At 44.7% G+C, this 27,253-nt stretch overlaps 2 long non-coding RNA genes and 1 pseudogene across 2 annotated transcripts; all 3 read right to left on the minus strand.

Annotated features, from left to right (window-relative positions):
* Positions 1-115: 115 nt before the first annotated feature.
* LOC115541301 (zinc finger protein 271-like) lies at positions 116-14,469 on the minus strand (annotated as a pseudogene).
* LOC115541329 (uncharacterized) lies at positions 5,072-10,502 on the minus strand. The gene is made up of 3 exons (XR_003976329.1): positions 9,822-10,502; positions 7,905-8,038; positions 5,072-5,123 (listed from the first exon to the last, which is right to left on the minus strand). It is a non-coding gene; the product is annotated as an uncharacterized LOC115541329 (long non-coding RNA).
* Positions 14,470-17,088: 2,619 nt separating the features above from the next.
* On the minus strand, positions 17,089-18,776 carry LOC115541327 (uncharacterized). The gene is made up of 3 exons (XR_003976327.1): positions 18,574-18,776; positions 17,385-17,495; positions 17,089-17,288 (listed from the first exon to the last, which is right to left on the minus strand). It is a non-coding gene; the product is annotated as an uncharacterized LOC115541327 (long non-coding RNA).
* Between the last annotated feature and the right edge of the window lie 8,477 nt (positions 18,777-27,253).

Raw genomic sequence — 27,253 nt, forward strand, 5'->3', positions numbered from 1 at the left:
TGAGATCTAGACATTTAACCAGGGACCTTTTAAAATGGATCATCTTCAATCATCTTTGTCCTAGAAATAAGTTATTCAACACAGACATCAATTATTAATAAAAACAGAAAGCAAATCAAAATTGGAAAGCATTTAAACGTAATGAAAAGAAAAACAAAAAGCAGTAATTTCAACCAATACAGGACAGAGGTCTCAATCAAAGCGTCCAGTTAACCCGTGTCAAAGTGTGCTTGAGCATGTGCACTCGCAAATTGCTTGGGTCGCTGTAGCTGGCGTTGCACTGCAGACACACGCAGGGCTTCTCCCCGGTGTGAGTCCTCATGTGGATCGTCAGGGCGGAGCTTTGAATGAAACACTTCGTGCATTGGTCACACCTGTAGGGCTTCTCGCCGGTGTGAGACAACGTGTGGGACTTCAGGGCGGAACCCTGACTGAAGCACTTCGGGCATTGGTCACACTTGTAGGGCTTCTCCCCCGAGTGAGTTCTCATGTGGCTATTCAGGTAGTCTTTCTGACAGCAAGACTTCGTGCATAGGTCACAGCTGTAGGGCTTCTCGCCGGAGTGAGTCCTCAGGTGGATCTTCAGCTGGCTTGTCCGACTGAAGCCCTTCGTTCATTGGTCACACTTGTAGGGCTTCTCCCCAGAGTGAGTCCTCATGTGGATCTTCAGGTGGCTTGTCCGACTGAAGCACTTCTTGCATTGGTCACACCTGTAGGGCTTCTCCCCAGAGTGAGTCATTACGTGTTTATTCAGGTTGCCTTTGTGACTGAAGCGCTTCATGCAATGGTCACACTTGTAGGGCTTCTCGCCGGAGTGAATCATCATGTGGAATTTCAGGAGGCCTTTCTGACTGAAGCGCATCTTGCATTGGTCACACTTGTAGGGCTTCTCCCCGGAGTGAGTCCTCATGTGGTTCTTCAGGATGTATTTCTGACTGAAGCGCATCGTGCATTGGTCACACTTGTAGGGCTTCTCGCCGGAGTGATTCATCATGTGGATATTCAGCTGGCCTTTCCGACTGAAGCACTTCGTGCATTGGTCACACCTGTAGGGCTTCTCCCCGGAGTGAGTCCTCATGTGGTTCTTCAGGGTGTATTTCTGACTGAAGCGCATCGTGCATTGGTCACACTTGTAGGGCTTCTCGCCGGAGTGAGTTCTCATGTGGCTATTCAGGTAGTCTTTCTGACAGAAAGACTTCGTGCATTGGTCACAGCTGTAGGGCTTCTCGCCGGAGTGAGTCCTCAGGTGGATCTTCAGCTGGCTTGTCCGACTGAAGCACTTCGTGCATTGGTCACACTTGTAGGGCTTCTCCCCAGAGTGAGTCCTCATGTGGCGCTTCAGGTGGTTTTTCAGACTGAAGCACTTCGGGCATTGGTCACACCTGTAGGACTTCTCGCCGGTGTGAGTCCTCAGGTGGTTCTTCAGGTTGCAGCCATGACTGAAGCGCTTCGTGCATTGGTCACACTTGTAGGGCTTCTCGCCGTAGTGAGTTCTCATGTGGCTATTCAGCTGGCTTGTCCGACTGAAGCCCTTCGTGCATTGGTCACACTTGTAGGGCTTCTCCCCAGAGTGAGTCCTCATGTGGATCTTCAGGTGGCTTGTCCGACTGAAGCACTTCTTGCATTGGTCACACCTGTAGGGCTTCTCCCCAGAGTGAGTCATTACGTGTTTATTCAGGTTGCCTTTGTGACTGAAGCGCTTCATGCAATGGTCACACTTGTAGGGCTTCTCGCCGGAGTGAATCATCATGTGGAATTTCAGGAGGCCTTTCTGACTGAAGCGCATCTTGCATTGGTCACACTTGTAGGGCTTCTCCCCGGAGTGAGTCCTCATGTGGTTCTTCAGGATGTATTTCTGACTGAAGCGCATCGTGCATTGGTCACACTTGTAGGGCTTCTCGCCGGAGTGATTCATCATGTGGATATTCAGCTGGCCTTTCCGACTGAAGCACTTCGTGCATTGGTCGCACTTGTAGGGCTTCTCGCCGGAGTGAGTTCTCATGTGGATCTTCAGGTGGGAGCTATAACTGAAGCGCTTCGTGCATTGGTCACACCTGTAGGGCTTTTCCCCGGAGTGAGTCCTCATGTGGATATTCAGGTGGTCAGTCCGACTGAAGCGCTTTGTGCATTGGTCACACTTGTAGGGCTTCTCGCCGGAGTGAGTTCTCATGTGGATCTTCAGGTGGGAGCTATAACTGAAGCGCTTCGTGCATTGGTCACACCTGTAGGACTTCTCGCCGGAGTGAGTCCTCATGTGGACGATCATATTGGCATTGTTGGGAATAACCGTGCCACCCAGGACACCGGGCCGGCCCTTGCGGCCACCATGATGCCCAGTCAGCTCCTCAAGGCGCACCAGCCTCACGCTGCAGTTCAGGCTCTTGGCCACGCTGTGGTCAGCGGACAGCGAGCTCAAGGCCTCCAGTTCTGACGCGGCAAAGAGGGTGTCCTGGCCGTCCACCGCCAGTGGGCCCTCCCCTTGTCCGTAAACGCTCAGGATGCGCAGCTCCCCGCTGTGACTTGACATGTGGGAGGAGCCAGGGGCGTCCACACGCAGACTCTCCGAGGTGGCGCCGCGCTGCGTGCTGCAGTCTCTGATGTCATTGTCTTCTTCAGAGAGGAAAACAGAGAAAGAGAGAAAGTGATGTTTTTAATTAATCGTTTTCACAAAAGGTATACAGTTTGTACTTTGTACACACTTGTGTATTGGAAGAATTATATTTTGACATTCTTTCTAACTTCTATTTGTTGATTATGCATTTTCCTTGTCGCCCTTTGGATGGTTAAGGGTTAAAGGCTCCTGCTGAGAAGGCAGATTCGAGTACATTCTCAGTTTATAAAGGTTGTTTTCTTGCATAGATAGATGCAATGTGTACTAACCTACGGCGGGCATGCCTCCACCAATATCCTCTTCAACCTTGATTGAATTGGTGTCTGGGGTCTGCTGCTTTCCACATAAAAAAGGAAACACACACAAGACATATTCTTTCATTTTCACAGAATAGTTGTTAATCCCCACTAACGACAGATTAGGCATTTTTACCCTGCCAGCTGATAAAATCCCTGTTCGTCTCGGAGCTGGCTTTCTTGGTTCACTGGAGAAGCCGGGGCTACACACTGGGGGACTTTACAATGAATTGCAAAAAAATATATGCATAATTTTTTTGATTCAAGACCCTCGCATGCAAGAATGAGTTCACATTTGAGTGTAGGCTAAAACGCGATTAACTATTTACAAGTGCAATAATCCCAACATATTCTTTATTTTGCTAACCACTTTGCTGACGAAGCATTGTAAGGAACGTTTTTCTGGTACTTTCTCTTAGATCGACCATTTTTCGTCTTCTTTAAATGCGACTGCCTCACCATCTCTCCCATGATGGTCAGCAGCTTGCGGATTTCACCATCTCTCCAGTTACAACTATTCATGTTGATATCGCTGCATCGTCTCTGTTGTAGAGACAATGCAGCAACACCTCTACCCAAGCCTCGCCCCTAGAACCGCAAAGCTGTCTTATCGCATTTACATCAACATGAAACCGCCAATATGTGTAGGGTCAGAGAGGGTTAATAGGGGTGCGAAATAAAGCCTGTAAATTACCTCGGTCAGTGTAAACGTGCGGATCACACAGGGGAGAAGTTGGGCATAAGACGGGCATATTTGGGAGTGTAAAAACGTTTACTGAATCATAAAGGTGTATGCTTTCTAAAGGTGTGTGCTGGAGTTGAAACAGAGGAAGCCTCTCTTTTGGATGCTGAATAAGAAGATGATTTCCAACCTGCACACTCAGCTCCTCGCGGCAGACCAGCCGCTCGCCGCGCTCCAGGCTCTTGGCCGCGCTGTGGTCCGCAGACAGCGAGTTCAGGGCCTCCACTTCTGACGCGGTGAAGAGGGTGTCATGGCCGTCCGTCGCCAAAGGGCCCTCCCCTTTTCCGTAGACGCTCAGAATCTTCAGTTCCTCGCTGTGGATGGACATGTGGGGGGAGCCAGGGGCGTCCTCACCCTGAATCTCTGAGGTGGCGTTGCGATGAGTGCTACGGTCTCCAAAGGCATCGCAGTCTTCTGCAGAGGGAGAAAAAAAGGAAAAATCATTTGTTTTGATACATTATTTGCATAAAGGGAGGCATTGTGTATTTGTACACGTGAGAGAAACTCTTTAAATGTATGTAACATTGACACAGAGGGTTTAAAATGTGTACTGCTGACAAAGATTCACAGTTTTGGAGAGGGACGTCTCCTCCAACCCCCTCCCCCCTAGACTCAAAGCTCAAGTGGTTGGCCAGGTTAAGGACACTCAACGAACACCAGCGCAAAGTAACCTGAGCACAACATGACATGCGAGGCAAGCACAATAATTCTATTCTGACACTGAAAAGCAACAATGTGTCCTTCCCTCTAACCTGATCAGCTAACATTGATGCATTATGAATTCATTGATGTTTGAGAATGATAAACCAGCTCATGTGGCATTTGTCTTGAAACCCTTCTGGGCTCTTGACTGATTCCATCTTTGAAATGCTACTCCCAAGTTTGACTCGTGTTTTAACAGGGCGCTGGTCATAATGCTTTTCAAAAGAGGACCAGGCTTTTTAGCGCAGGGAGAATCGAATACATTCTCAGTTGATCCAGGTTGTTTTCTTGCATAGATGCAATGTGTATTACTAACCTACGGCGGGCATGCCTCCACCAATATCCTCTTCAACCTTGATTGAAATGGTGTCTGGGGTCTGCAGCTTTCCACATAAAGAAGGAAACACACACAAGACATATTCTTTCATTTTCACAGAATAGTTGTCAATCCCCACTACCGACCAATTAGGCGTTTTTACACTGCCAAGCGTGTTCGGTCGCGGCTTGGCACGCCCTGCAATTTCCATGTCTTGCCTGGGTATTTTTTTTTTTTATCCAAGACCATCGCATGCAAGAATGAGTTCAAATCTGAGTGTAGGCTAAACACGATTAACTATTTACAAGTGCAAAAATGCAAACATATTCTTTATTTTGCTAACCACCAGTTCCTCGCTGTGACTGGACATGTGGGAGGAGCCAGGGGCGACCACACCCAGAATCTCTGAGGTGGCGCCACGCTGAGTGCTACGGTCTCCAAAGGCATCGCAGTCTACTGTAGAGGGAGAAAAAAAGGTAAAAAAGTAATTGTTTTGATACATTATTTGCATAAAGGGGGGCATTGTGCATCTGTACAAGTTAAAGAAACTCTTTAAATGTACGCAACATTGACACAGAGGGTTTAAAATGTGTACTGTTGACAAAGATTCACAGTTTTGGAGAGGGACGTCTCCTCCAGCACCCTCCTCCCTAGACTAGGGCTGTCACAATTGCTCAAAAATGACATTCGAATGTTCGTTTGGAAAAAAATCACGAATTCGAACTATTCGAATATCTGGTTGCCTATTTTACGCAGTTGCCGTCAATATGTCAATAATGCGACAAAACCATGGTTCAAATTAGTGGGATATATATATATCATATAAACAGCCCAGTAACGTGGAGGCCTAATCATGAAAAGCCACAACTTTGTATCGCTTGCATTTCACCACCACACCTGCAAGCGCGCAAACTATAGTAATCTGAAGAAGACGCCCGCTTCTGAATGTTACAAAGTATGCTAGTGGTAACGTTCCTTGCTTTGCTTACCATTTATCGAGAAGGCCTATTAAAATCGATAAAGAAAAAAATGCATGTCGCCTACGTCTTCCACCATGAAAGCGAAAGGGCCAGCACTACGCACCGTTCGGATTCATGAAAAAAAAGCTGTCTCGGACTTTGCCGAGAACATTGCGTTATAGCAGCTTTCACCAGCCAGACTACTAGCTCCCTGAGCTCTACTTCGGATGCTTATTGAATGGCATAGCCGAGCTGGAATACCTATATCCAAGTACGGAAACCCCGAGGGGATAAAATACATTCGCTCTTCACAATACTAGTCTGTTACACTTGTACCGCGGGAGTGTTTTTTCACATTCGAATATTATGAGGGACATCGCGAACAGACAGAGGCTCATTCACAAAGCAGATAGAGGCGCTTGTACCGCGGGAGTGTTTTTTCACATTCGAATATTAATTTTCACGTTCGAATTCGCGTCTTTGGATACATTTCGAACGAATATTCGAACTTCGAATATTCGTTGACAGCCCTACCCTAGACTCAAAGCTCAAGTGGTTGGCCAGGTTAAGGACACTCAACGTACACCAGCGCAAAGCTATCTGATCACAACATGACATGCGAGGCAAGCACAATAATTCTATTTGGACACTAGAATGCAACAACGTGTCATTCCCTCTAACTGTCCGTCCACACCAGAAGCGAATTGAGCGACCAAATCGCCGGAAGTCATTCACTTTCTATGGGCAAGAGCGACCAGAGCGACCAAAGCGACCAACGCTACCAGCGGCCAAAGTTGAGCGACCAGAGCGTCAAAAAGAAGTTGAAAACTTTTTAACTTTATGCAAATGACTATTATTCGCTTCAGCGGCCAAACACTGACAGCCAATCGGAATGTAGACGCTCTTCGCTTGCGTGGATCCCAGGGAACATCGGCAGGCACTTTGGTTCCTACCTACCTTTATTCACTCACTGAACAAAATGTCGGCTGAAGTATTAATCGCGGCTGTAACTGGGCACCCGGTGTTGTACGAACCCACCCCTTTTCAGTTCAGAGATCGAAACGCCGTAGTGGTTTGGATATCAAGTGATGATAAGCGGGAGTATTTATAGGCTACATCTAGAACGTTCGTATTTAAGCGGGAATCATTTTAATTTGCTCTCCATGCCACCAATCTAACCAACCAATCGCGTGTAGCATGCTTTAAACAAAACCAAAAAAGTTTTTGAAATCGTCACATAAACAAACTAATCGACAAGACGAGGGATAAATGACAAGGGATATATCTAGTCTAGATAGATAGAAAGCCTAGTCAAGTCTTTATTAATACCAAACGACACAAATCGTCGGGAATCCATTTAGGTGGTTCGGCCCACACAGGACAGTAGCCTACAACACCACAGAGAACAAGTCTGACTGGACATACACACAATACATCACATTAAAACTAGACACGCGTTGATAGATAGATAGACAGAAAAGCCTAGATAGATCGATATGTTCCATTATTTGCCTTGCGGAGCCAACCAGTCCTGTGCGCGTATGCAAATTAGCCATGTGCGTGAATGTCTATTTGTTTTGAATGCGACGAATGAGTGCAGATCATGATTTGCAGATCCAGATCAGTGAAACATATTTTAACTACTACAGCACGCAGGGTTTTTTGTTCTCGGTTGTAATTAGCCTACATTTTAGGATTTTTTTTGTATTGGGGGGGAATCACTGTCCTACTTGTTGTCGAAGCACTTTATCGAACAAGCAAAACCGTCTCGGCAATATGGCCAAGGTGTATGGGAGAGTTCACTATTTGATATGGCTGTCTGTAGGGCCTACTAAACGCATACGGCTCCTTTAAATGCGTCTGCATAATTGAATTGTACGTCATGAGCGACTTGAGCGACCAAAGCGAACAGAAAAATTCGCAGCGAAACTTCGTGAGCGACCAAAGCGTCTTTGACGCTTTGGTCGCTCCTGGTGTGGACGTAGAGTAAGCTGTTCAGCTAACATTCATACATTATGAATTCAGTGATATTTGAGAATGATAAACCAGCTCATGTCGCATCGGGCTTGAAACCCTTCTGGGCTCTTGACTGATTCCATCTATGAAATGCAACTCCCAAGTTTGACTCGTGTTTTAGCAGGGCGCTGGTCATGATGCTTTTCCAAAGAGGACCAGGCTTTTTAGCGCAGATAGAATCTAGCATCAGCCTAGAATCTATGCTTCCAAGAATCTATTACATCAAAGAACAAAAATACTCAATGAGGAAAGTACACAGTACCTTCACTTTTAAAATGTGGCTGCAAAGTCTTTAAGGATAGCTGTGTGCCTACAAATATGCGTTTCCAGGTGCTCTGTCTGGCAGGCAACATCCCTTGAGAGAAGCTGCTGAATGTAAGCACTTGATGAGCTGGCCTGCGTAGAGACAACAAAGTAAAATCAGTACTCAATTAATTACGTTGTATATAGTCCAGCAGCAAGTTGTAAGAAGATATAAGATAAGCATGTTTAGTGAATTACATTAGCCTAATACTTAAAATTAGTTATATGAAATGATATTACATCCAGAGGTGGGTAGGAACGCGCTACATTTACTCCGTTACAAATACTTGAGTAACTTTCTGGATAAATTGTAATTTTAGGAGTAGTTTTATTGCAACATACTTTTACTTTTACTTGAGTAAATATTTGAAGAAAGAACGGTACTTTTACGCCGTTCCATTTGGCTACGTGACGGTCGTTACTTTGTTTTTTTTTAGATCTTTTCTTTTATTACATGCGAGATCTATTTCTATCACGTGAATATTCCTTAGCCCAAGTGAAGGAGTTCAAGTACCTCGGGGTCTTGTTCGCGAGTGAGGAGACTATGGAGCGTGAGATTGGCCGGAGAATCGGAGCTGCGGGGGCGGTATTGCGTTCGCTTTACCGCACCGTTGTTACGAAAAGAGAGCTGAGCCGCAAGGCAAATCTCTCGATCTACCGGTCGATCTTCGTTCCTATCCTCACCTATGGTCATGCGGGTTGGGTGATGAACGAAAGGACGAGATCGCGGGTACAAGCGGCCGAGAGGCAATTGAATAACGCCTGCACACACACACACACACACACACACACACACACACACACACACACACACACACACACACACACACACACACACACACACACACACACACACACACACAGGCACGCAGAGTGGTAATCGGGAGAGTTGGGAGAATTCCCCGTGGCCCGTTAACGTTTCGGGGGGCGCCGGGTCAACGTCGCAACCAATTCGCCCTTGTCTAGAGTGGAGTAACTGAGCGCCCCCTCCCGAAGTGGTACAGCCCAGGTCGGCCTTGAACTGCGATTGGTCAGAAAGACGTAACAGGTAATGACAACATTGAACTCATGCAGGCTCGAACAGAGTGAGTGAAACACACACATTGCTTGAGTAATTATAATCTTAAAGTAACAGTACTTTTACTTGAGTACATTTTTTAGCTACTCTGCCCACCACTGATTACATCATTGATTTGTTTACATATTTTAAAGTTCATCTCATCAACTCAATACCATGACATAAAGCTCTGCAGAAATCTGCTAATAACCCTTTGATTTGAATCAAGTGTGAAGGGGAAAACATGCCTATAATAGTGCGTTCCAGGTACACTTTTTTGCCCGTAAATAACCAGCTATAACTGGGAGTACAAGAGGGTAGAAGGTTGCGAAAACACGGGTTCCCAGGAACGCACCATATGTATTTAGGATGAGTTTAACAGGTCAATCTCCTCATCAGTAAAACGCTACAACTACTGCGGTCCAGTGGCCGGTAGAATACAGTTGTATTCGTTTGTTGTATGGTGAGCAGACATTGTTAAACATTGCATTTTTCTGGTATCCAAGCAGTAGAGATCAGTGCCTGTAGCCCCTTTGTTGAATTGTGCCCATTGTCGTATGATGCCCCATGCTTGCTGAGGTGCACACTCTACTTACAGTGTGTGTATTTATAGGAATGAATGGGCAGCCATGTAGTCCACTGTCCTTTCTCTATAATAGGTCCATGGTATTTACACACGTAACTAATGCTATCTACCTTAACATTAGCGACAGTAGCTTGGCTGTTAGCTGTAGCGCTAATGCTAAAGCACCATTATAATGCTAACAAGGTAACCATATACAGTAAAGCAACACAATGATGTGGCGTTAGTTAACTTACCTTTTCGAGGTTTTGTACATCCAAACACTGAGCAACTGCGATGATTCGCTCGTTTGCAAGCCACGGTGTCTCTCAAGCAAAGAACTATGTGTACACGTTCGTAACTAATTTTCTCATGGGCGGTCAGGGCAAATAATCTGGGCGGGCAATATAAGAGGAAGGGGAGGTAACCTTTCCCCGTAATTTCGATTTTATTAAACATGGTTAAAAATAATACAAACAGAATAAATGCAAGAAAAAATCCCAAGCAATAAATAATGAAGTTCAAATGATACCGTTTTTTATAATTATCATGATGATGATGATGTTCAGCTCGTTTGTTAAAAGAAATCCAAGCTTTTGGACCAAACAATATTCGAACAGATGAACCGAAACCATCAAACAAGAAAAGAAAAACAGAAATTTACTGCTCCAGCTCAGTTTCCCTCTGGCTTATGAACTTTCCACACACACACACACACACACACACACGCACACACACACGCACACACACGCACACACACACTCACACACACACAAATAATTAGTAAACAGAAAAAGAAGAGACCCGACACAAACCCAACCCCTGTACATTACCATACGACATAAGGAACGATAAATCATGGTAGGTTTGTTATCCTACCAAGAGTATTAAAGAAACACTGTCAAGGACCGCAACACTGCTTTCAGGTCAGGAGATAGGGCTCAGTAGCCTACAGCACAGCCAGAGCGAACCTAAAGAGGGGCATAAGGGCTGCTAAGTTAGCATATAAAAGGAAAATAGAGGGCTACATCATGGACAAAAACCCTCGTCAGGTGTGGCAGGGAATACAGCACATCTCTAACTACAAGGGCCACAACATCACAACTACCAACCCTAATGCTACAAGGGCAGAGGAATTAAACAGTTTCTTTGCCCGGTTTGAGGCGGATAGTCAACCAACGCCCCCCCCCCCCCCCCCCCCCCCCCCCAGCCTTCACCAACACCCCGCTGACCCTCCAGGAACATCAGGTTAGAAGGACACTGAGGAAAGTGAACCCGAGGAAGGCGGCAGGACCCGACGGCGTACCGACAGGGCTCCAGAGTGCGCCTAATTTGGGCGCACATGCGCCTAGAATTCGGGGTAGTGCGACCAAATATTTTATTTGGGCGCACCGGTGCGACTGAAAATGTATCTGGTATAATTATTATTATTTATTTTTTACACAGCAGTCCATTCATAATATTGTAATGACCACGGAAGAGGCAGTGAATGAAGTATTGATTAGACAGCGATTTATTAGACACCTAATAAACCGTTGGAACACGCAAGACCGGTAACAATAGAAACGCCGGGTAACAAACCCGCGAAGCCCAATCCAGGGGCCTGTACTACGAAGCTCGATTAGAGGGTTAGCGAGGTATGTTGAGCTGAAAGCCTGGGTTAGCTGTACCATGAGGGTCGATCTCTTTAAGCGTCGCTGTATCACCATGGTGACTTGCGCTCGCAACCAAACCTGCTCGACGCACTTATCGTACAGGCGTCTCTCCGGAGACAGAGGGTTTTTTCGGGACAGAACCGATCCCTTTGCATTGTCTGACGATATTCTTTATGAGAGATACAGATTCGGCATTTATTTAAGGCATTTATTTAATGGTCAAGATATTATTAATCAATGGCGTAAATATTGACAGACAACCGGTGCAGCTGCCCGGGTTCCTCATTATGCTTACCTTCCTGGACCGGCTGCTATTTAGATATATGTGGGAAGAAGGGGTTGTTGGTTGTTGTCTGGGAGGGAGGGGAGGGTGTAGGACACTTAAATGTGCCTTAAGTGGAAGGCAGGGGGAGGGGTTATTATATTTATTAATATTTCGTACTGTATTCTATTTATTCTTTTTATTTTTAAAAAGCACTGAACAAGATCTGCACCTTAATTTCGTTGTGTAAATACACTGTATTTAACCCAATGACAAATAAAGATTCTACTTCTAAGCACACGGAATGGAAACGTAAGTGAAATGAACACAATCATGTATGGTGTGGGGTACAATCTCAGTCTATTTGACAAGTTTACTATGCGTTTTTTTGTAATAACAAACATAACGGTAATGTCAATGTTGTGGCAATATCAAGCAGAATTTTACTATAAAAATTATATGAACCCTGTTTGAATAATTTGTAAATTTCAATGAATTTCTATGCATTCTCCATGGACCTAGAGATACCTCCCGCCCTCTCTAATAGAAAGGTGCTAAGATAGTTTGCATTTGCCACTGTGGCCACCTAGTTTGATGAGGCCAATCCAGACTTCTTTGTTGTGTAGATTCCTTTAACCGTCTTGCAGCCATGTCCACTTCACCCATATTGTGAATTGCAATTTAACTTGGTCTCTCCTCTGGCCAATCCTAAACTCCACGAAACTCCACGAAGGCCCCTGACCTTTGTTTCCTTTGTATTTACCCACGATGTGAATGTTTTCTATATGAATCAAGTACACCCAGGGCCGTAGCACCAAATCCTGGGCCCCTATACTATCGGTACTGATGGACCCCCTGCGCCAGATTGTTGACGGGGGGGGGGGGTCCGGAACGATTGTTGGCGGGGGGGGGCGGGGGCGGGGGGGTCCGGATCGATTGTTGACGGGGGGGGGGGGGACGGGGGGGGGGTCCGGAACGGTTGTTGACGGGGGGGGGGGGGGGGAGGAGAGGAAAGGTAAGATAATTTTTTTTTTTTTTTTGGTCATGGGCCCCCCCTCGGCCTTGGGCCCCCCCACAACGGTCCCCTTTGTCCCCGCAATCCGACGGCCCTGAGTACACCCATCGTCTCATTGACTGTATGCTTGGTAACTTTGCTGCCTGTATCTTCCCCTGATCAAGCTCTACAGTAAATCAAATATTTTGCTGTCAGAAGTGTCCTAGAAATAAGTTATTCAACACAGTCATCGATTATTAATAAAAACAGAAAGCAAATCAAAAGTTGAAAGCGTTTAATCGTGATGAAAAGAAAAACTAAAAGCAGTAATTTAAACCAATTTAAATCGTGCATTGGTCACACTTGTAGGGCTTCTCCCAGGAGTGAGTCCTCATGTGGTTCTTCAGGATGTTATTCTGACTGAAGCGCTTCGGGCATTGGTCACACTTGTAGGGCTTCTCCCCTGAGTGAGTCCTCATGTGGATCTTCAGGCTGCTTGTCCGACTGAAGCGCTTCGGGCATTGGTCACACTTGTAGGGCTTCTCGCCGGAGTGAGTCCTCAGGTGGATCTTCAGGTGGCCTTTCCGACTGAAGCCCCTCGTGCATTGGTCACACTTGTAGGGCTTCTCGTCGTTATGGGTCCTCATCATATTGGCCTTGTTGGGAATAACCTTTCCACACAAGACACCGGGCCGGCCCTTGCGGCCGCCCTGATGCCCAGTCAGCTCCTCAAGGCGGACCAGCCTCACGCTGCAGTTCAGGCTCTTGGCCACGCTGTGGTCAGCGGACAGCGAGCTCAAGGCCTCCGGTTCTGACGCGGCAAAAAGGGTGTTATGGACGTCCACCGCCAGTGGGCCCTCCCATTGTCCGTAAACGCTCAGGATGCGCAACTCCCCGCTGTGACTTGACATGTGGGAGGAGCCAGGGGCGAACACACGCAGACTCTCCGAGACGGCGCCGCGCTGCGTGCTGCAGTCTCTGATGTCATTGACGTCTTCTTCAGAGAGGAAAACAGAGAAAGAGAGAAAGTAATGTTTTCAATTAATAATTTTCACAAAAGGTATACAGTATGTACTTTGTACACACTTGTGTATTGTGAATTATATTTGGACATTCTTTCTAACTTCTATTTGTTGATAATGCATTTTCCTTGTTGCGCTTTGGATGGTCAAGGGTTGAAGGCTCCTGCTGAGAAGGCAGAATTGCGTACATTCTCAGTTTAAAGGTTGTTTTCTTGCATAGATGCAATGTGTATTACTAACCTACGGCGGGCATGCCTCCACCAATATCCTCTTCAATCTTGATTGAAATGGTTTCTGGTGTCTGCTGCTTTCCACATGAAGAAGGAAACACACAAAATACACACAAGACATATTCTTTCATTTTCACAGAATAGTTGTCAATCACCACTAACGACAGATTAGGCATTTTTACACTGCCAATCTGGTTCGGTCGCGGCTTGGCACGCCCTCCAATTTTCAACACTGCCAAGCTGATAAAATCCCCCTTCGTCTCGGAGCTGGCTTTCTTGGTTCACAGCAGAAGGCGGGGCTACACACTGGAGGACTTTACAATGAATTGCAAAAAAAAGAAATTTGATTCAAGACCCTCGCATTCAAGAATGAGTTCACATCAGAGTGTAGAGTAAAACGCGATTAACTATTCACAAGTGCAAAAATCCCAACGTATTCTTTATTTTGCTAACCACTCCTTTGACGAAGCATTGTAAGGAAAGTTTGCCTGGTACTTTCTCTTAGATCAACCATTTTTCGTCTTCTTTAAATGCGACTGCATCACCTTTTCTCCCGTGATGGTCAGCAGCATTGTGATATCGCTAAATCGTCTCTGTTGTAGAGACAATGCAGCAACACCTCTACCCAAGCCTCGCCCCTAGAACCGCAAAGCTGTCTTATCGCATTTACATCAAAATGAAACCGCCAATATGTGCAGGGTCAGAGAGGGTTAATCGGGGTGCGAAATAAAGCCTGTAAATTAATTCCTTCAGTGTAAACGCGCGGATCACACAGGGGAATATTTGGCAGTGTAAAAAGGTTTACTGAATCATAAAGATGTGGGCTTTCTATGGGTTTGTTTTAGAGTTGTAACAGAGGAAGCCTCTCTTTTGGATGGTGAATGAGAAGATGATTTCCTACCTGCACACTCAGCTCCTCACGGCAGACCAGCCGCTCGCCGCGCTCCAGGCTCTTGGCCACGCTGTGGTCCGCAGACAGCGAGTTCAGGGCCTCCACTTCTGACGCGGTGGAGAGGGTGTCATGGCCGTCCACCGCCAGTGGGCCCTCCCCTTTTCCGTAGACGCTCAGAATCTTCAGTTCCTCGCTGTGGCTGGACCAGTGGGAGGAGCCAGGGGCGTCCACATCCAGACTCTCCGAGGTGGCGCCGCGCTGCGTGCTACGGTCTCTAAAAGCATCGCAGTCTTTTGCAGAGGGAGAAAAAAAAGACCAAGTAATTGTTTTGATACACTGTTTGCATAAAAGGAGGAAGTGTGTATTTGTACACATGAAATACATTTTTTAAATTCATGTTTATTAGGGCTGTAACGATATGCATATCGAAACCGGAATCACGACACTCAAAACCACAAACCTGTCTCGCGGTGTGAGAAGGCAGAAGCACGATACGCCCTTTCTAACTCTCCGGTCAAATTGTCAAATGGAAATTTGATAATAATTTGTCTAAATAATAGTCTGCCGACACCGCTCCTCTTATCGATGCCGTAAATCTGCGACGAGATGCCCTCTCTGTGATGACAGCTCTCCGTGGCTACGGAGGATTGCATTTCTCCACAGCCTGCAAAGTCCTCATATGCAATATCAACGACATTTATCCAGAGTGGGACAAATGCAAAAAAATAGCCTGTGTGATCCCTGTCTCTAGTGTTTTGTGTAATTTGAACGGCAGTTGGTCTGCTTATAGGTCGGAATGAAGCGGCCACCGATTATTGACAGGATGGGTACTTTATTCTACCGGACACGTTTGTTTCTTCACTAGATACACACACACGCTACCGCTCGCTCTCCTCGCTCGCTGACGTCACTCACACACACATACGCAGACTGCCATTCACGCAGACACACACACACGCCTCGTTATTGCGAATCAGACGTTCATGTTTTTTCCCAATCTATTTGAAAGTTAGCCTATTAAACATGTTGCATTCTATACGGCCTGATTATGTAATTAATTCAGCTACATAGCCTAATAAGAATCCATGATAGGATCTTTGTCGAAACCATAAAACTAGTTGAGGGTTTTTGCCTACCTGCAAGCATCCTCCAACTGCAATCTTTGGTTATTTATTTATTAATTTAGCGATACACTAATAGTATTCTTTCTGTTCAAATCTGATCAGCATTCCAATTTTTTTTAATTAAATGTTACATTAAGTTTATTGTTATATTAGTGTTGTTTAAATAAAATGCTTTTTAGATAAAAAAAAATTATTGGATGTATCGAACCGTGGGTCAAAAATCTTGATACAAACCGAATCGGGTGTGAGCCCTAATGTTTATGCAACATTGAGACAGAGGGTTTAAAATGTGTACTGCAGACAAAGATTCAGAGTTTTGGAGAGGGATGTCTCCTCCAGCACCCTCCCCCCTAGACTCAAAGCTCAAAGTGTGGATCGATTTACACATTTCGTACTCAACAACGGCAGCACTCTTAGCTACGTAGCTGAAGAGTGCTGCCGTTGTTGAGTATATGTAAATCGATCCACACTTTGAGGGCGGATCCAGGCTAAGCCAAAGTCTGCGCATTTTCCACATAGCCTGCATTAATGGAGTCCTTTTGTAGTTTGTATAGATTTTCATAGTTGCTAGGCGTAAAGAGTTCACCGTTCAAAGCGGGATGTTTATTGCGGGGGAGGAGCCGCGGCCGCAGTCGTGATCGTAATTTCCGGTTAGTGCACCACAGAGTATTCGATTTGGAACAACACTGACATCTGCAAATTAGCGCACTTAGTGAGTGTGGATAGTGTACTACGTTTAAGGGTACTCATGGAAGTATGGTTTTTGGAACACAGCACAAGTGACAACGTGTCCTTCCCTGTAAGCTAATCAGTTAGCATTCATAAATTGTGAATTCATTGATCTTTGAGAATAATAAACCAGCTCATGTGGCATCCGTCTTGAAACCCTTCTGGGCCCTTGACTGATTCCATCTTTGAAATACAACTCCCAAGTTTGACTCTAACAGGGCGCTGGTCATGATGCTTTTCAAAAGAGGACCAGGCTTTTCAGCGCAGTTAGAATCCAGTACATTCTCAGTTGATCCAGGTTGTTTGCTTGCATGTATGCAATGTGTATTACTAACCTACAGCAGGCATGCCTCCACCAATATCCTCTTCAACCTTGATTGAAATGGTGTCTGGGGTCTGCTGCTTTCCACATAAAGAAGGAAACACACACAATAGACATTCTTTCATTTGCACAGAATAGTTTTTAATCCCCACTTAAGACTCATTGCTTCATAAAGGAGTGTGCTTTATAAGGGTGTGTGCTGGAGTTGTAAGAGAGGAAGCCTCTCTTTTGGATGCTGAATAAGAAGATGATTTCCAACCTGCACACTCAGCTCCTCGTGGCAGACCAGCCGCTCGCCGCGCTCCAGGCTCTTGGCCGCGCTGTGGTCCGCAGACAGCGAGTTCAGGGCCTCCACTTCGGACGCGGTGAAGAGGGTGTCATGGCCGTCCACCGCCAGTGGGCCCTCCCCTTTTCCGTAGACACTCAGGATCCGCAGCTCACCGCTGTAACTGGACATGTGGGAGGAGCCAGGGGCGTCCACACGCAGACTCTAACTGCGCTTGTTAGCGCAGTTAGAGTCTAGCAACAGCCTAGAATCTATGCAGAATCTACTACATCAAGTAAATGTACTCAAAGTGGAAAGTACATACCTTCACTTGTAAAATGGGGCAGCAAAGTCTTTAAGGATAGCCGTATGGCTACAGTATGTGTTTCCAGGTAGTCTGTATGGCAGGCAACATCCATTGAGAGAAGCAGCTGGCCTGTGAAGAGACAACAAGGTCAAATTAGTACTCAATGAATTACTTTGTATGTATTCCAGGTGCAAGTTGTAAGAAGACATAAGTTAAACATGTTTAGTGAATTATATTAGCCTAATACTTAAAATTAGATCTATGAAATGATAAAATGAATTTATATAATTTATTTGTTTAGATATTTCGTTTATCTGAAAAGTTAATGATTCAAGGGAGTTTTTTCTTGCCCGTGTGGGGGCATGGGTAAAGGGGGGTGTCACAAATATTTGGCCTGTTAAGCCCTTTGAGACTGTAATGGTGATTATGGGCTATACAAATAAAATTGAATTAATCTCATCATCTCAATAGAATTATATCAAGCTCTGCAGAAATCTGCTAATACCCCATTGATTTGAATCAGGTGTGATGGGGAATATATGAGTGGGCCCTGGAATGGCAGTCCAACCCGCAACTCACTACCTGTGAACTCAGACCAGATCGATGTATAACATTATGCTGCGTTCCGGGGACACATTTTAGACCGCAAGTTACGAGCTGTAACGGAGGTCATTATTAACCTTTATTTACCCAGGAGAACAAATGAAAAACAAAATTCTTATATTCAAGTGCAGCCTGAAAAGAGCTAGAAGCTCTTTGAGGGGTAGAGGGAGGGGAGTGCTCAAAGTGAAAATAAGGTTATGGTAGAGTTGTGAAAACGCTACAACTACTGCGGTCACGTAGCTGGAAAAAGACAGTTGTATCCGTTTGTAGTAGGGTGAGCAGACATTGTTAAAGATTCGGGACATTCCCTTGGTATCCAAGCAGTAGAGATCAGTGTCTGTACCCCCTTTGCTGAACTTTGCCCATTCATGTGTGATCCCCCTGGTTTGCAGAGGTGCACGCTCAGTCAGAACGTTGGTTTATCCAAATAACAAAGAAGTGTCCAACACTCGCATTACAGTGTGTGTATTCACACACATACCTGATGCCATCTACCTTTACATTAGAGACAGTAACTGGGCTGGTAGCTGTAGAGCTAATGCTAGCGTAACAAGGTAACCATATACAGTAAAGCAACACAATGTTATAGCGGTAGTTGACTTACTTGTCCGAGGTTTGTAGCTGAGCCGAGGAGTGTTGGTACTTATCCGGTGTTTCAGTTCAAGTGGTGACCGGTTTAACTGGTGACTTTCAGCCGAAGGCTTCGCTTGTTGTCGTGGCTACGCCAGATGTTGGAAATCGGGACCAGACACGTAGCTGTCCTTGCGATTGCCTCTTTGATTTGTTATTCAATAAAATGTCAAAAACATTACAATCTCATTCGTTTTTGGAGTGTAATTGGAAGAAACTTGTCACGTAGAACCGTTCTAAGCCGAAATAAATGGAAAATGAATGTTTAAAATATGATACATTACGGGATTCGAATTCATACCATTGCGGGGAAAAAATATAACAATCCGCAATTCCATTCCATTGTGCCGTTGACCCACTGGGGAAACTACCGCCGTATTATAATAGAATTCGCAAATACTTCTTGAAAACACGAAAGGCAGCCAGATCAACTTGTGACCCTACTTTCCATGTAGTTATGACCATGCATTGGTCGCGTATCCCAAAAATAAGACGCCTTTACATCCAGTTAATCCAAACCTAATGTTGTGTTGCCCTCCACTGCTTGAAACTAGCCAAAAACCCTGTTATGCGCTCATTCGATCATTTCGGTCGCCTGATGTGGTGTTGTCGCGTCCTCCTTCTTTATATCCTCTCTGTAAGCAAAGCAGCGACTTCGGAAATCAATGTGACGCAAGGCGATATCTCTTTGAGACACAACGTTTATTCACATGAAAACATACATTACGAGATTCGAACTCGTACCATTGTGGGGAAAAATATAACAATCCGCAATTCCATTCCATTGTGCCGTTGACCCACTGGGAAATTCGCCGCCGTAGTATAATAGAATTCGCAAATACTTCTTGAAAACACGAAAGGCAGCCAGATCAACTTGTGACCCTACTTTCCATGTAGTTATGACCATGCATTGGTCGCGTTTCTAAAAAATAAGACGCCTTTACACCCAGTTAATCCAAACCTAATGTTGTGTTGCCCTCCGCTCTTGAAGCGTGGTAAAGTTAGTTTTTATTGGACGTTGGATATTCGACACATTCGAAAATTCTATTTAGCACTGGCTTCGATGGACGAATTTGTGTCAAACCAACTTAGATGTGTTAATACAAGGCCTACCTATGTAAAACAAAGCACCATTTGATTTTATAAAAAAAAATGTAATGTTAAAAAAGGCCATAAATCTATTATGCGGCTTGACCTTTTGACCTACCCATAGCAAAACACATCTGGTGTAATCAACTAACTGCCCCACACATAACACAAAGCTTATTTTCTCAAAACACCTACCCTTTGATTTTATAAATATTTTTTTAACATTAAATTTATTTTATAAAATCAAAACGTCGGTTTTTGGAAAAAATAAGCTTTGTGTTATGTGTGGGGCAGTTAGTTGATTACACCAGATGTGTTTTGCTATGGGTAGGTCAAAAGGTCAAGCCGCATAATAGATTTATGGCCTTTTTTAACATTACATTTTTTTTTATAAAATCAAATGGTGCTTTGTTTTACATAGGTAGGCCTTGTATTAACACATCTAAGTTGGTTTGACACAAATTCGTCCATCGAAGCCAGTGCTAAATAGAATTTTCGAATGTGTCGAATATCCAACGTCCAATAAAAACTAACTTTACCACGCTTCAAGAGCGGAGGGCAACACAACATTAGGTTTGGATTAACTGGGTGTAAAGGCGTCTTATTTTTTAGAAACGCGACCAATGCATGGTCATAACTACATGGAAAGTAGGGTCACAAGTTGATCTGGCTGCCTTTCGTGTTTTCAAGAAGTATTTGCGAATTCTATTATACTACGGCGGCGAATTTCCCAGTGGGTCAACGGCACAATGGAATGGAATTGCGGATTGTTATATTTTTCCCCACAATGGTACGAGTTCGAATCTCGTAATGTATGTTTTCATGTGAATAAACGTTGTTTCTCAAAGAGATATCGCCTTGCGTCACATTGATTTCCGAAGTCGCTGCTTTGCTTACAGAGAGGATATAAAGAAGGAGGACGCGACAACACCACATCAGGCGACCGAAATGATCGAATGAGCGCATAACAGGGTTTTTGGCTAGTTTCAAGCAGTGGAGGGCAACACAACATTAGGTTTGGATTAACTGGATGTAAAGGCGTCTTATTTTTGGGATACGCGACCAATGCATGGTCATAACTACATGGAAAGTAGGGTCACAAGTTGATCTGGCTGCCTTTCGTGTTTTCAAGAAGTATTTGCGAATTCTATTATACTACGGCGGTAACTTCCCCAGTGGGTCAACGGCACAATGGAATGGAATTGCGGATTGTTATATTTTTTCCCCGCAATGGTATGAATTCGAATCCCGTAATGTATCATATTTTAAACATTCATTTTCCATTTATTTCGGCTTAGAACGGTTCTACGTGACAAGTTTCTTCCAATTACACTCCAAAAACGAATGAGATTGTAATGTTTTTGACATTTTATTGAATAACAAATCAAAGAGGCAATCGCAAGGACAGCTACGTGTCTGGTCCCGATTTCCAACATCTGGCGTAGCCACGACAACAAGCGAAGCATTCGGCTGAAAGTCACCAGTTAAACCGGTCACCACTTGAACTGAAACACCGGACCCCATTTCCAGACGTTCAGCAAGTCCAGCTTTGTATTGGACCAAGTTGAGGAAGTCGGCGAAATGTTTGGCGCGTTTCCAGAGAAAATAAGCCCGGATGAAGGAACTAAACATAGACTTTTGTGATCATTTGTACATCCCAACAACACTCAACACTGAGCAACTGCCATGCTTGCAGGCTATGATGTTTCTCCAGGAAAGAACTTTGTGTGTGCTGAGCTCGCGCGGTCGTAGCTCCTTTTCTCATGGGCGGTCGGGACCAATTCTCTGGGCGGGCAAAGCAGATAAAGGGGAGGTAACCTTTCCCCGTTCTATTATCCTTCTTTTTTAATGAACATGTTTAAATTGAAATTTCACCCATTTTCATTTATCTTTGTATCGTTAGAAACCAACTCATATTTTTGAATGGCAAAGAACATATTTCGCTATCTGTGTGCTCCATGTTTTGTCCAGACAATATCGCCTAACAGCCTATCGAGACTTTCTGGAATGGGTCCTGCAAGGCGAGAGATTGGGCCGAGGCTGTCGTGTCGTTCTACCTACTTGCGTCGTGGAGACCATCCGACTAAAATATCCAGCTCCAGACGGCCAGTAGTGCGGGCACAAAGAAGCTGACGACCCTCAGGAAGAACTATAAGTTTCATGGTTTATGCATATTTTTGTTTATATTTCTTGCAATAAATGGTTCAAATTCATGTTGTTGTAGTAGTAGTGTTGCTCCAAGTGTATATTCGAGAAATAATATTATTGGACGACCAACATTTCACGAGTGGAGCTAGGATGCTACTGTTGCCTCAGAATAGAGTGGCGAAGTCACGCCCCTTCCGATAGAGCTCATGGGACCTATGAGATCATGATAATTTTTCATGCAAAGAAAACTAAAAATGTTCGTGAAGAAGTTTGGTAATTTTAGGTTTCACGTGAGGCCGCTTTGTGAACTACAGCTCTTCGCTGCTCTCGACGCATATGATATACGTCGTCACCACACCCGCCCTTGGAACTCGGCACAGAGATGGCGATCTCTCTGCCCCACTTCACCGCTTTTTCCAAGGGGAGGATAAAAGCATCGAAAGAGGTGAAAACCATTATAAGTCGGGGCACGTGCAGAGTTTCAGTTATGCCGATGGGAAGATTGTCGGTCTTCTCCACGCCAGTCGCAGGGAGCGTGACGTCACATACGAGCCGTGTAGTCTTTCTCGTTGTGTTTTCTCTACAGCCTTTATCTGAACAATTGCACAATAAACGGTCGAACTCTTTGCATGAAAAATTATCCTTTAAATCCACAAACAACATATGTGTAATCCAGGGCATAAAAAGACCGGGACCAGAAAATAATTATTTTCTCTCCATTGACACCCATTCATATTTTTCGATCTCATAGGTCCCATGAGCCCTACCGGAAGGGGCGTGACTTCGCCACTCTATAACGGTCATACATCATTTTTTATTAAGTATTATAAGTCTAAATTGCACTATAAGTTTGCTGCCTATCAGTTACCTCCTTCTAAGTTTTGGTGTCAACAAAGCATCAGATAGGCTACATTGTATTTTTTATTCACAAATGAAAGAATTGTGTCATGGGTAGAAAATACATTTGTGAATCCTTCTCTGTGCATTCATTATTAATGAGACTGTTCTGACCCCATAAAGATAGTTCACATTTGCATTCCTACTGGAGCCATTAAGTCTGATACTAAGGCCAGGCCAATCGACTGAATACTTTGTTGTGTAGATTGTTGTTCCTTGCAGACATGTCCACCTCCCCCATAGTGTATTGCCGTTAACTTGGCTGTTATGCGAGAGAAAAGGGCCATCTATTCTCACAAGTATGTTTGAATTTGAATAGTGACATGAGGCTGAATTCATTGCCAATAATCTTTTCACGGCAGTCCTTTACGCCTTCATCTTGTGATGACGACGCCGATGTGGGCGTGAGGGTTGACTCAGGCTGATAGCTTTCGTCGGTTTCACCAACTTCATGGCTACTGGCACTGGTATTGAGGCCTGGTGACTGTAAAACAAGAGGTTTATTTTAAATGTTAAATTCAACAAACTACAGTAGTTTCATAATATGTATGTTTTGAGGGCAGATTTGAAAGAAGAGAGGGGTGGAGAGACTTTGATGTGGGAGGGGAGTGAATTCCAAAGGGTGGGGGCAGCAACTGAGAAGGCCCGATCCCCCCCAAGTCCGGCGCTCAGTCCGGGGGACTTGTAGCAGGTTGGCAGAGATGGACCTGAGGAATCGGGAGAGGGGGCGTGGTGATGGAGGAGGTCGGCAAGGTAGGGGGGGGGGGGGCATACGTAACCATAAGCAACACGATGACATAGCGGTAGTTCACTTCACTTACTTGTCCGAGGTTTGTAGCTGAGCCGAGGAGAGTTGGTACTGCTCCGGACTCCATTTCCAGTCGTTCAGCAAGTCCATCTTTGTATTGGACCAAGTTGAGGAAGCAGTCGTCGGTGAAATGTTTGGCGCAGACTTGCGCATTTCTTGAGAAGATGAAATCAACCCACTGCTTCTTCAGAGGTTTGGATGAAGGAAGTAAAAATACACTTTTGTGATAATTTACAACCAAACACTGAGCAACTGAGGAAGAGCGCCTCGAACTAACTGAAAATATGGGGCGTTGACAATAAGGGAATGCGCAACGCGAAGGGGGGTTGTAATATGCGGGGGGTCGAGATTCGGCACAACACGGCCACATCAACGAGAGTTGTGGCTCTGTGTGGATATCTGTAGAATTGATGTGTGAATGAATTGCTGCTCACATGAGCCGGACGCCTCCTTAGTCAAAAAGGACAAATCTGGCCTCATAGTATGCATCACACTGTGGGTAAAGGATAACAACAAGCCTACCTTGATGAACAATGTTGCGTGTTCATTAACAGCGGTTGGGTTTGTTGCATATTCTCGAAGAAAGTTGTCCAATCCCGGGTTGCTTTACTTTAACTCACTTCATTTATTATAAAGTCGTCGGCATGTTTCGGCATGGTAAGTGAAGCTATACGGAGGGAATTCTAGGAATCGTGTAGAACACGTGTGAGAGATAATAACTCTGGCTACTATGGGCCACGGGCAGAGGCCCGTGACCCTTCGCGGGTGTCGCTGAAAATCTCTCTCTCTCTCTGGCGATCCCCACCTCGTGTCCTCAGGTAGAGACCGCCAAGTGGGCGTGGCCTAGTGGGCGTGGCCGGGGTGCCGTAATGGCTTCGGCTTCTTCATATATTTAAAAGGCGCTGCCATCTGTGGCTGGAGCAGCCTCTAATAAGGTCTTGCTCCCCTTGTGGCTATGTATAGTATTTACGGCTTATATGTTTGGTCCTGCTTCGTTTTGGTCTATGTGTGGGTAGCTTAGATTCTTAAAATATGTAACAGGTTTGTGTGGGGTTTTCTACTTTTTCTCTGTTTAGTTGCCTGCTGTGTGTGTGTGTGTGTGTGTGTGTGTGTGTGTGTGTGTGTGTGTGTGTGTGTGTGTGTGTGTGTGTGTGTGTGTGTGTGTGTGTGTGTGTGTGTGTGTGCGTGCGCGGATGAGCGTCTGTGGAGTTCAGTAGATGAACTGCACCGAGGGGGAGTCACCGCCCCCTGGTGGTCCCACATGCAATAACAGTACTAAATCATGACTGATAAATGGTCTCATGTCTTTCTGTTAATCATTCATTAGAGAGGAACCTGTATATCCAACAAACCACCAATAGGAACCATTGCAAAAGGGTTAAAATGTAAAATTAAAACAAAAAAATAAATAATAATTATTACGAGCTGGAGCAGTGCATTTCTATTTTGCTATTCCTTGTTTGATGGTTTCAATTAATCTGTTCAACAATTTTGTCATTGTTTTGTTCAAAAGCTTTTGTTTAACCTACGAGCTGAACATCATCAACACAATTATAAAAAACTGTATTATTTGAACTGTATTATCTAAGCCTGTATTTGTTGCATAGGATCCTGATGATCCCATTTGTTTGTTTTTATTTTAATTCTTGCATTTTATTGGTCATTCTTTTGTTGGTATTTTTAAAACATGTTCAATATAGAAGAAAATGAAAAATACGGGTAAAGGTTACCTCCCCTTTCTCTGCTCTGCCCGCCCAGAGAATTTGTCCCGACCACCCATGAGAAAATGAGCTACGACCGTGTGAGCTCAGCACACGCATAGTTCTTTCCAGGAGAGACATCATAGCTTGCAAGCATGGCAGTTGCTCAGTGTTCGGAAGTGCGAATTAACACAAAAGTATAATTTTAGTTCCCTCATCCGAGCCGCTGAAGAACCGGTGGGTTAATTTAATTTTCTCTGGAAATTAGTCAGTCTGCGCTAAACATTTCACAGACGACTGCTTCCTCAACTTGGTCCAATACAAAGCTGGACTTGCTGAACGTCGGAAAATGGAGTCCGGATCACTACCAACACTCCTCGGCTCAGCTACAAACCTCGAACAAGTAAGTCAACTACCGATATATCATTGTGTTGCTTTACTGTATATTACCTTGTTACCCTTATAATGTTGCTGTAGCATTAGCTCTTCAGCTAACTGCCCAGCTACTGTGTCTAATGTAAAGGTAGATGGCATCAGGTATGTGTGTGAATACACGCACTGTAATGCGAGTGTTGTACACTTCTTTGTTATTTGGATAACCGTTCTGACCGAGTGGGCACCTCTGCAAACCAGGGGGATCACACGAGAATGGGCAAAGTTCAGCAAAGGGGGTACAGGCACTGATCTCTGCTGCTTAGATACCAAGAGAATGTCCCGAATCTTTAACAATGTCTGCTCACCCTACTATAAATGAATACAACTGTCTTTTACCAGCTACGTGACCGCAGTAGTTCTAGCGTTTTACTAATGCGATAATTATGGCCCGTTAACTCTTCCTAGATACATATGGTGCGATCCAGGTAACCCGTGTTTTCACAACCCTCTACCAGATCGATGACCTCCGTTACAGCTCATAACTTACGGTCTAAAAAGTGTCCCCGGAACGCAGCATAATGTTATACATCGATCTGGTACGAGTTCACAGGTAGTGAGTTGCGGGTTTGACGGCCAGTCCAGGGCCCACTCATATTTTCCCCATCACACCTGATTCAAATCCATGGGTTAATTACAGGTTTCTGAATAACTTGATGTAATTGTATTGAGATGAGATGAAGTTTTAAGATATATGAACTATGCAAATAAACAAATGATGTAACATCGTTTTATCATTTCATAGATCTAATTTTGAGTTAGGCTACTGTAATTCACTAAACATGCTTATGTCTTCTTACAACTTGCGCAATTGAGTACTAATTTGACCTTGTTGTCTCTACGCAGGCCAGCTCATCAAGTGCTTACATTCAGCAGCTTCTCTCAAGGGATGTTGCCTGCCCGACAGACCACCTGGAAACACATACTGTAGCCACACGGCTATCCTTAAAGACTTTGCTGCCCCATTTTAAAAGTGAAGGTATGTACTTTCCACCTTGAGTACATCATGACCAGCGCCCTGTTAAACACGAGTCAAACTTGGGAGTAGCATTTCAAAGATGGAATCAGTCAAGAGCCCAGAAGGGTTTCAGGACAGATATCACATTAGCTGGTTTATCACTCAAACATCAATGAATTCAGAACGTATAAATGTTAGCTGATCAGCTTACAGGGAAGGACACGTTGTCGCTTGCTATTGTCAAAATAGAATAATTGCGCTTGTCTCTCATGTCGTGTTGTGCTCAGATCATTTTGCGCTGGTGTTCGTTCAGTGTCCTCCACCTGGCCCCCGCTTGAGCTTTGAGTCTAGGGGGGAGGGTGCTGGAGGAGACATCCCTCTCCAAAACTCTGAATCTTTGTCTGCATCTGAAAATGAGCCTCCCGACTCACTTCCACTTCGGGATGTAGTGGTGAAGACGCAATGAAGTCCTTGAGTAGCGTCCTACTCAAGGACTTATTTACTTACCGTGCTTCGAATTTATTTACCGTGCTTCCAAAGGGAAAATGGCTAAGCCAGACAAAACACTTTCATAAACAAACCAAAAATCAACCAGAGGGTTGCTCACTAGCAAAGTTCAAAT

This window comes from Gadus morhua, chromosome 4 (assembly GCF_902167405.1).
Source record: "Gadus morhua chromosome 4, gadMor3.0, whole genome shotgun sequence".
In the NCBI taxonomy this organism is placed as follows: domain Eukaryota; kingdom Metazoa; phylum Chordata; class Actinopteri; order Gadiformes; family Gadidae; genus Gadus; species Gadus morhua.